Here is an 11,320-nt window from a genome sequence, read left to right on the forward strand (position 1 = left end):
GAGGACACACAGTCCTCTTAAGGTGAGGGCGTGCAGCCCTCTGTTGGCGAGGAGTGTAGTCCTCTGAAGACCAGGGTACTAGTACCCGAGGGTCCATCCGTATGAGAAAGCAAGAGATCGACTCATCGAGAGAGCCGGTCATCCCAAATTCAAAAGATTTGGACATTTAGATGTAGGGAATCTATGTAGTTAACATGATTTTGAGGGATGCAAATGCATGCAACCTTTGTTGTGAAATTTGGGTAAATGCGGACTTTATATGAAACAATGCAATGTAATGGAAAGTTGTACAATGTTCATGGCATTCTTTCCCTATTTTGTGATTTTGATTTTGATTTGATTTTTTTTTTTTTTTGGAAAACACAGATTGACTGCCCTTTTGAAAAAGGTCATAATTCATGCAACCTCATCCTATCTTTTTGGAAATATCTCCGGGAACTCCCTCAGAGTGTATGTTCTTTTTGATTTAGTCACTTGACCATTTTGGAGTGACGGCAATGGAGTTGTTTGATGTTTAATCAATCCATTGAAATCCTAGGGTTTGTCCCCTTTACCTTGTAGGAGGGAACCTATTGGGTGAGAACTTCTAATCGGCCCCTATGTTCACTTGAGGCTCATGCACGGTGCCCCTTATTGCCCCAGTGTAAGGCTTTGAGGTACCAATCGTTGTCTTTCGTCATGACCTTGTAGGAGGGAACCTATTGGGTGAGAACTTCTAATCTGCCCCTAGGTTCACTTGAGGCTCATGCACGATGCCCCTCATTGCCCCAGTGTAAGGCTTTGAGGTACCAATCGTTGTCTTGTTTTCATAGCCTCATAGTGAGGAAGAATGAAAGAAGGAGTTGATTCTTGCAAAAAGAATTTTTTCAAGGACGAGAAATAGTTGAAGGATTTTTCGATGGATTAAGTCAAATGACTCCTATGTAGAAGCAAGATGTTTTGATGTTTTGATGATGCCAAAGGATCAAGTGCTTCCAAGTTTTAGTCGAGACAAGAAATCAAGATATATGATCAAGTTGATCTCTAGAATCTTAGGAAGAAGTTTCCAAATTGAAAAAGCAAAAGGTTTGGCCAAAGACTTCTATCCAAATCATTTTAAATTGAGATTTACTCTCTGGTAATCAATTACCAGCAGCTGAAAATGTTTATAACAGTCACTAGAAATTTGAATTCAAAATTTATAATGTGTAATCGATTACACATGGATGGTAATTGATTACCAACAGTTTTTTGAACGTTTTAATTCAAATTTCAAAACCTGTAATCGTTTACACAAGTCTTGTAATCGATTACCAGAGGGGATTTTCGGAAAATAATTTCCAAGAGTCACATCTATTCAAAATGTTTATGAATGGGCATCAAAGGTGGCTTGGAAGCACGAATTTAAAGAGAGTTTTCATTGCCCACAAAGTTTATCCTCTCAAAAGATTAAGAGTTTTTCTGAACTGAACTGTCTTATCCTCTCAAAAAGATTCCTTGGTCAACCACTTGCATATTCAATAAGGAATTTTGATTGGTCTTCATTGTACAATCTATCTCTTTTAAGAGAGATTTCTTCTTCTCTTCTTCTTATTTCTGAAAAGGGATTAAGAGACCGTGGGTCTCTTGTTGTAAAGGATTCCTGAACACAAGGGAAGGGTTGTCCCTGTGTGGTTCAGACTTTGTAAAAGGAGTTTTAGAAAGAGAGTGGAAAATCTCAAGTGGGTTTCTTGAGGACTGGACGTAGGCGCGGGAAGTGGCCGAACCAGTATAAATCAAGTTTGCATTCCTCTCTTCCTTTAAACTTCTTTTATTTATTGCTATTTATCTTTTGCTTTAAAGAAGTTTATTTTGAATTGTCTTTTGAGTAATTCATGTTAAGGGTGCATTTTTAATCCAAAAAGAAAGAGTGATAGTTCAATTGGGGAATAGTCTTTGCATCTTAATTCAACCCCTCCCTTCTGAGGCCATTAGTCCAACATCTTATTCTTGATAACTCACTTCCCTCTAAAAAGACAAACTTTCCAGAATGAGGTCACATGAACGTCTTGAAAACACAGTCAATCAAATGCTTTCCCTTTTTATTTTTTATTTTGAAACTTATTATTATTTTTTTTATTTTGAAACTTATTTGTTTTGAACTTTACTCGTTGTTTTACGGCACCCCCACCAACGTGCAAGATGAGTAATCTCTGATTGAACGGTCTTGGAAGTCAACACTCAGGAGCGCAGGTTGCTTGAGCAAACAGACCAATGGCTTACACTCACATTCCGGTGGAAGTTGAATAAGCAAAGATGTGTTCGTGAGAGGATGAGAGAGACAAGGATGTCCATTTTATCCATATCATTTAGCATTGTAACTGTGGTTTATGGCATAAACTTGGAAACCCTGATGAGTCATTAGAGACACCTAACAACAGCCTTCAAAATTGCCCCATGTGTGGCATCTCTTGTCAATGTCAGGATTTACACGCGATTCTCCTCAAATTTCAGCCAGCCCGCATCAATTTGACCTTGCACCTTACGCTTCAGAGCCCTACAATGCTCAATGGAACGGCCCGGGGCTTCTCCGTGACAAGCACACGTTGCATTTCGAGTCGTATTCTCGGAGAAATGGAGGTTGATGAACCTTGGCTAGGGTTATGGCTACCATTGAATTATCAAGTAGATATGGGAGCAAGTCAGCATAGGACACTGGAATTGGGGTGAATTCTACAGGCTTTTTGCTGCAAAATTCCTTTTTGTTGGTGTTTTTTGGTTTGTGCTAAAGGTGGTCTTCGTCGTTGGAAGTGCGGTAGATAGGCTTTGTGGTTGATTTAGGGATGGCCTTTGTTGATAACTGGGCGGTGGGTAAGGAGGAGGTTTGTTATTGGCTGAGTAATGACATTGTTGGGTTGGTGGGAAACTTGGCCGTATAGGAATGGCAGTCACAGCATGGGTTTCTCCCTCTTTCTCACCTTCTTTATTTGCCCCAGTTTTCTCAGTCGTCCTAGTAGGATGATCAAATTTGCCTCTTTTCGGACCCACATCGACTTTCACTGGCGAAGACCAAATCCGCAAAGCTTTGAGGGTGCGTAGCCCACCATTTTTTCATAGTAGAGTATCGATAATGTGTCTACCATCACGATTATCGTCTCCCTTTCCATCATTGGGGGTACCACCTGGGCCGCCAGATCCTTCCACCTTTTGGGCGTGTTCTTTGAAAGATTTGTCCCCCTTTTTGCACATGTTCTGTAGTTGCATCCTATCCGGAACCATATCAAAATTGTACTGATACTGCCTAACAAAGGCAACCATTAGGTCCTTCCAAGAATGGACTCGGGAAGGTTCCAAGTTAGTGTACCAGGTAACAGCTACCCCAGTAAGACTTTCTTGGAAGGAATGTATCAGCAATTCCTCATCTTTTTCGTATTCCCCCATCTTCTGACAATACATCTTTAGATGGTTCTTGGGACAAGTAGTCCCCTTGTACTTGTCAAAGTCCAGCACCTTGAACTTGGGAGGGGTGATGATATTGGGTACTAGGAACAACTCTTCTAGGTTAGCAAAGGCATAATCTTCATCTCCTTCAATGGCCCTGAGCCTTTCCTCTAGATGATCCAACTTTCCCATTCCTGCCATAGTCATGAGGGTTTTTAACCGCTGTGGAACGTGAGGGTTGTGGTTGTGGATGATACTAAGGGCCCTCCAAAATGTTTTGCAGGGGTATACCACCAACTGCTTGCCCTTCAGCGGCATATCCGAGGCAAGGCTCGAAGTCGGCTAGATTGTGGTGGGGAATTTCATGTGTCTCCTCCATGGGTCGAGAGACATGTGCATGATCAGATTGAGGTTGTTGGCTCTTAATGAGTATGGGAGTGGAGTTATTGACATCCTCATTGGGAATGTACGCCACATTGAGTGGTGTATAGTTTGGGAGGCAAGCCATATGGCGGGAAGGCGTGCTTGTTTTGAATTTGCACATCATGGGGTCATCCGTACTTCCTAAATCTTTGCCTACCATATTTGAGGTTGGATGATTCATTTGGTTGAGGCCAGATGGAGGCATCGGGTTCACCTTAGCAACAGCGTTGGTAGCGGCAACTGCAACCATATCGACTTCCCTTATCTTTTTCATGCTTATTATGGCCTCCATCATTGTGGCCATTTGCTCTTTCATGGCCTCCATGTCGGCCTTCATATGCTCTTGCACCTTCTCTACTTCACCCGTTACTCTAGCTCTAGCACGGGTTTGGTAGGGGCGTCGTAAAGCGTGTTTTTTTTCTTTTTTGATAATAACGATTAAGTTCATTTTTATTTTATTTTATTTATTTATTTATTTTTATTTTCTTTTTCAAGGAAAGAATGCAATGAGCAATGCAACCAATGAAAAGCATGGATGTATGCGAATGATGTACAGTTGAAGTATTGCGAATTTTTATGCAGGATATGGGGTTGAATCAATTTAGATTTTCAACATGGTCCATGACATCTTTGTCAAGGTGAAACTGGAAGTAACAAGGACATCAACAATCCTAAATATGTTTGGCAGTAGACGAAGCAGTGATGTGACCCGATTCATCTTTTGCCCCAATTTTTGCAAGATAGTTACTTCTATACTTCAACTTGACTTGATGAACTTTTTTGTAAAAGCATGAGCTTGGTTCAACCCTATAATCCAAGGAATGGCAATTCTGATCGCCAATACTTCAACAACATCTCATAGGGATGAATGACTCGGGCATACTTTAAGCTTATGCACGGAAAATGTAATTATGAAATTGAGATGCCCGAAGAAACACCATTTCCTAGTTAACCATGCATTAGGTACCATGTTCAATTATTTTGTTTTGTTGTTGTGTTTTTTTTTTCTTTTACAAATGGGTTTATGATCCCAACATGGTTGGCTCATGGTGCCTAACACATGCAACTAAGAATGTAGTGTGAAGTTTCATGCTTCCCCTTTTTGTTTTTGTTTTGTAGAGGAAAACACAAGGATGAGCAAACATGAAAACAAATGGTATGCAATTTTTGCAGATCAAAAAGTTTGTTGAACGCATATGCATGATGATGCCATGACTCATGCAAAATGTGAGGCTGGAATATGATAACGGACAAATGCAGGAACGATATGTTTATTATGTTGCCATGAAGAGATGTTTATGCGATGCATGATATGAATGCATTTTACGGACACGAGAGCCCGAAAAATTATCTCTTCTTACTTGCGCATTTGGGGGCGCAGTGCCCCATGTGTACAATTTAGAAGGTGATATGGACCTTCCGGCTTCCCGTGACAAAGGACGAGACCAACATACAATGCATGCTAGAGATAAAATGTGGGAGTGACTTGATTCGCACTGATTTTTGGAGTAAAAACGTGGGATAAACTCATTTTTTTCAAAAAGTTATAACTAGTCAAGATCTGAGCGACAATACAAACTTCCTAGCGGTTTCTAATCATATGGTCCATTAAGTCTATCATATGCTGACAATAGCTGAGAAGTCCGTGGATCTCCTTGGGGGCGGAGTAGGTGTCCGCCATTGCTTTGGCCTTGGCTAGCAATCGGGGAAGTTCTTGACTCCTGTTCAAAGTAAGAGCAAATCGGTCCGTCCACATTGTTGCCTCTTGGTGCAATGAATCAATTACCCTTTCCCTTGCTTCCCTTTCTGCTGATATCTTGGCGTACTCATCCTCTAGCCTTTGCTCGTGAGTTGCCGCTAGATTTAGCTTCTCTTTGCACTTATCGATGATGGCCCGCATATTCCCTTCAGTCTCGCTTAACTGTTGGGACAAATTTCTTTTCGACCTAAGGCAAACCTTTAGCTCGTCCTTCAAGATCATGCCTTTGACCCGTGATGATTCCTTTCACCTCTTCGGAGCTTGAGCTCACTATTGCTGCCCTATAAAGCCCCTCAAAACTTTGCTTTGGTCGTGTTTTTCCTTTCGGGCCTTCTTGGTTTCTCGTTCCAAGGCTTCAGCTGTGGCCATATTGACGTCCCTTAGTTCATCATACTCTTTTCAGACTTTGATGGCTATGGACTTGAACTTCTCTTCGACTACCCGGGCTCTTTCAAGCTCTGCCTTTAGGGCTTGTACCTCATCACTTTCTTCCGAAGCTTTAACCTCATCATCTCTCATAGTCTTTAGATTTGGGAGCCAATCCAACCCTTGTGTCCGGACTCTCAGCCACTTATGATAGTCGCCGATGCTCCCATTACTGCTTCCCCTAAGCTCTCTGTCCTTTCTTCACACCGCATCACATGCCTTGTGAACTCCTTAGAGTACCCTCGCATTGGGGTCACTGAAACCCCGTGCGATGAAAGGCGTGATGCTTTCATCTGATGGCACTCCTTTCATGGGGTAGCCAAGCTGTCTTATGGCGAGGACGGGATTATAATTAATACAACCCCTTGTTCCATCAAGGGAACATTTGGACATCCTTCGCATGAAGATAGAATCCTGATTCTTCCTTCCTTCTAGCGAGGGAACAAATTAACAGACGCCCCTCTATGCTAGCCAAGAGTTGGTCCCAATTCGCCTTTCCTTTTTTGACGCACGAGCAGTGACCTTGTAGCGGATAGACGGGCCTACCTTCTTGGAGAAAAAGGTGTGAAACCAGCCACACATAGAGAGCCAGTGCACAACAAACAATTCTTGCGCCACTCTTTTCACATCCCCGGTCGAACGTGTCATACATGGCCAAAATGGCGACGACCGGGCTTTCCTTGCCATGATGAAAGGCGAGGAAAGCGTCAATCACTGCTAGGTCCACTAACCCTTCCATATTTGGAAAGAGGACAACTCCAAAGATCAAAAGCACCAAGATGTCAATAAAAGAAAGCCCATTTGCCTTGATTTTCCAAGGCCTTTGCCCTTTCCTCCAAACACTTCCTTGGTACTCCGACTACTCCATTTTTTCTTTACACGGTCCAACTCTTGTGCTGAGATTTTCACTACCTTGGCAACTCTTGTCGTGGAGGGATAGAACCCAAAGAAAAGATATGGCTTCCTTCCTCCCAGTGGGCATCCCAGGATTTCTTCAAACTCTTCCACAGTCGGCACTAGCTGGAAGTCCTCAAATGTGAAGCACCTTAGGGGCTGGTCATAATACTGGGCAAGGGATGCAATCGGTTCCATGCAGACTTCTACCCTAGCTAGGTCCCAAATCTTACCATAGGCTTTGCAGAAGGCTTGCCGTTGAAGTTGACCCATTAATTGCCCCAACTCTCGTAAACTAGTGACCTCTAAGCTCTTGATTTTGACTTGATAGAACCTCTTTTTAAACGAAGGCTTTTCACTCGATCCCATGTTTTACTAAAGTGAAATAAAATCTAGTGCGAATCAAAACTCCGACATCTATCATGGGTGGAATGGATGAATGCATGAAGAAATGCATATGACACAGATGCAATTTACGAATACGGGAGCCCGAGAAATTGTTTCCTTCTTGGATACAACATTTGGGCAGCATGGCACCCAACGTATGTTTTTAAGAAGGCGACACGGACCCTCCGTCGGTTTGCTAAAGTGAGGGGATCAAAGACGAAACCCACACATGATGCATATGCGAAAGGCACAACACGGGGATGTACATAGTACGACAATATTCAAAAACAAATATAAGCAAAAGGGTATATGATACTTATGCATGGCAGTGTGAAAAATGGCAAGCAGCGTGTTTGCTCCGTGCCCCTATTTAAGGGACCTATAAGGGAGAGAGATAACTAGGCTTTTAGTGATAACCCCCCAAGGTAGTCATATCTCTCTTGATGGTTTCTAGAGGTATCATCCTCTTCGAAGAACATATTGCAGCAGTAGGGACTACTAGCAACAATAAGTTTTCAAAGAGAAAAGCTCTAGATGAGGGTTCACTGTAATCAAGCAAGTCGGAGACCTAGCATAATCACAGATTCACCTCCACTCCTTATGTTCCCACGAACCCGGGTATAGGGCCCTTTTTCAACTCACCGTGTGTGCAAATAGTGTTAGTGTTTGTGTGCATCAAATGAATAAATATTTACCTCAAGCATACAAAAAATGCACTAAAAGCATCAAAGAGTTATATATACAAGAACATAACGAAGGGAAACCAACAAAGGAGTATGTCATGGTAAAACATTGCACAAGATTAAATGGCCTAACTCTTTAAAAACAGTCCCCAGTGGAGTCGCCAACTGTCCCCAAGAGAGAGAAGTGCCTAAGGGGCTGAACCCTTTTCTTCTTCACTTCCTCCCCTATTTATAGCAAAATAGGGGAGATGCTTGCTGCCCAGCTCGCCCAAGCGAGCCAGGTTGCTTCCTCCAGAAGCAACAGCCTTCTAGAGGAATCTTCTGGAGGGCCCAAGTGGGCCTGGGTGCTATTTGCACCCCCATTTTTACTAAGTACACCCCCCTCTGCTTTTTTTTGGTGATTCTTTTTCGTAAAGTTACGGAAACTTACGAATTTCGTAATGATACTTGTTTTCTTTCCGTAATGTTACGGAACCTTGCGGATTACATAATCATCCCCTTTTTGACTTACGGAATGTTACGGAACCCCACTATTTATGCAACGATGCTTCCATTTGATTTCCGGTGTGTCACGGAACCTTTACGGATTGTGCATCAATATTTTCTTTTGTTTTTCGGCATGTCCCGGAATTTCACAAATTGCCTAATGATGGGTGCCAAGCACCTCACAAGGACCAAAGAAAAGTCGCATGTTATCAAGCAAAGGTCCCCGGACGAAATTAGGGTATGACAACACTTAGTGGAGAATCTTGGACTTAATCTTGGATTAGTGGGCTGAAACATAACTAAAATTTATTAATCATAATTAGTGAAATTTTGGCTACAAAATTTGGCTCCACAAATTCAATTTCAAATCCAAGTGAAATTTGAATAGAAATTCAAATTTCCCTCCAATTTTGTGTGACACTTAGGCTATAAATAGAGGTCATGTGTGTGCATTTTTTTCAACTTTGATTATTTAAAAATTAAACTTCAAAGTTTAGACCTCATTTGAGGCACAAAATTTCATGCCACTTCTCTCCCTCTCCCTCCACTCTTCTTCTCCTACCTTCAAGATCTTATCCATAGCTTCCTATGGTGGTAAGCTTCTTCTTGACTCATCTTCTCCTTGAAGTGACGTCTCCAATCATCTTTCTTCCTTCTCCATTCTGCTGCCATGATCTTCAAGAAGCAAAGGATTCCATTGATGAAGAAGATTCAAGGCCTACAAGTTCCACATAGAGCTACATCAGCGCTTCTATGGATTTTATGATGAGTTTAAACAGAGGTACAAGTGAGGCTTTGGAAAGTGTTAATAGAATGTTTCAACTGCTTGCAAGTGACAGCTCTAATTGATGAAAAGATATTTTGTATGCATGGTGGACTCTCTCCTGAGTTACACAATCAAAATCAGATAAAGAGTTTGTCGCGTCCTATTAAGGTGCCTAAAACTGGTCTACTATGTGATCTCCTTTGGTCTGATCCTAGTAGTGACATTGGGGGTAGGGGAGAGAATGAATGCAGAGTTTCCTATACTTTTGGTGCTGATAGGGTCACAAAATTCCTTCAGAAGCATGATCTTGATTTCATTTGCAGGGCCCATCAGGTTTCATATTCCTTTTAAATATGTGATTGTAATGGCTAGGAATCAAAATGTATGATGTGTTGATTATATTCCATCAGGTCATGGAAGATAAATATGAATTCTTTGCTAACAGGTAACTTGTAACCATCTTCTCGGCACCTAATTACTGTGGAGAGTTTGATAATGTTGGTGCTATGATGACTGTTGGTGAGACACTTGTGTGCTCTTTTCAAATATTGAAGCCAGTAGAAAATAAAAAGCCTAATAAGTTTGGCTTTGGGAGCACAACTACAGTTAAGCATAGTACTCCAACAAAAGCCAAGGTTTTTTGATTCGTTGAATTCATTCTAGAATTTAATGTAGCAGAAATTGATTTGAGCTTCAACTATTGATATGTGCCGAAAACCTTGGGAAATAGTCAAAACAGGACTCTTATATCACGTGCAAGTATAAAACAGAATTCTCAAGAGGGGGGCATAACAATAATTTTTTCTTGCAAGTTGTAGCCTGTATTAATAGGTTCTACAAACTATTATCAAGGTTTATTATTTTGAATTCCTTTTTGTTGTTAATATCTAGGAAACTCTCAAACACACAGAAGTTCATAGTTCCACTGCTTAGAGAGCTATATCTTGATGCTAATACCGCTGGTAACTATTTGCTTCTTGTTTGCTTCTTTAATATACATGTATAACTACTGAATGTTTGTAATTTTATATATGTCCAAAAAGTTTAGTAAAAGTATAAAACTCTTCATAACGCATAATCCTTCTGCATTATTAATTTTTTTATTATAGCTGTGACTTGGCATCATTAAATACTATAGGTATCTATATATTTTATTTTTTCGTTTTTCCTTTCTTAGATTTCAATTATATCATTGGTTGTGCATGGGCCCACATTGGAGCATTAGGCATGCATCTCTTGCTTAGCTGTAATGACATTGATCCAGCCATGAAGTACTATTGCAAGTAATCTCAGCTCCGGGAAACAATATCATCACTTGAACTTGAAATTCAGGTGTTCTATAAAGATCTTTAATTCTATTGATACTTTCATTGTTTTGTCATGTATTTAACTCTTTGCATAATATTTTATTAATTCAACTACTAGTATGATCATCTATTATCAATTATAGTTCCTAAATGAAATGGTTCTGAATATTGAGGGTGAATCATTTTCTATTTGCTAAATTCTTTCTAGGTACGAAAAGAGTGTGGTTATTTTTCTGGGCAGTTTTTGGCACAAGAGGCAGTGTCGAAAGCTGCAAAGAAAGGTTTACTGATTCTTATGTTTCCATTATTTTTCTTCTTGTTTATACTTTTTGCATGTTCCACAAGTAATTATTGGCTTTCATGGTTGCCATTTATTGACTGTGGGTGCGAAATTTGTTACAAAATGATGTCAATCGTGTAGTACCAAGTCTTTATTTTTTAAATACTTGTTGGTTTTTGTTTTTGTCTGCAGTGCATTGAGTTTTTAACAAGTTTAATACTTTATACATTCAATTCTTCTAAGAAAGAAACCATAGTAATAGGTGATGCAATAGCAAAAAGAAATGGATATTGGTGATTTTCAAATTGTCTGTTTTAGGGATGCATATGGTTCTCTCTAATATAATGGAACCTTTTTTTTTTTTTATCAAATTTCTTCTTTTGTCAAAAGACAAAAAGTTGTCTGTTAGGAAAAACTATTATTATTGGCAGTTTTACGCAGCAATTTGCTTTGTTTAATTAATAGTTGAACTCTGGTTGCGGTACTACAATACTTGATCATTCATTGATA

The 11,320-nt window shown here is 40.4% G+C and overlaps 1 pseudogene; it reads left to right on the forward strand.

Annotated features, from left to right (window-relative positions):
- Positions 1-11,010, forward strand: part of LOC100786550 (serine/threonine-protein phosphatase PP1-like) — a 45,815-nt pseudogene extending 34,805 nt beyond the window's left edge.
- The last annotated feature ends 310 nt before the right edge of the window (positions 11,011-11,320 follow it).

The sequence above is a fragment of the Glycine max genome, chromosome 7 (genome assembly GCF_000004515.6).
Source record: "Glycine max cultivar Williams 82 chromosome 7, Glycine_max_v4.0, whole genome shotgun sequence".
Taxonomy (NCBI): Eukaryota; Viridiplantae; Streptophyta; class Magnoliopsida; order Fabales; family Fabaceae; genus Glycine; species Glycine max.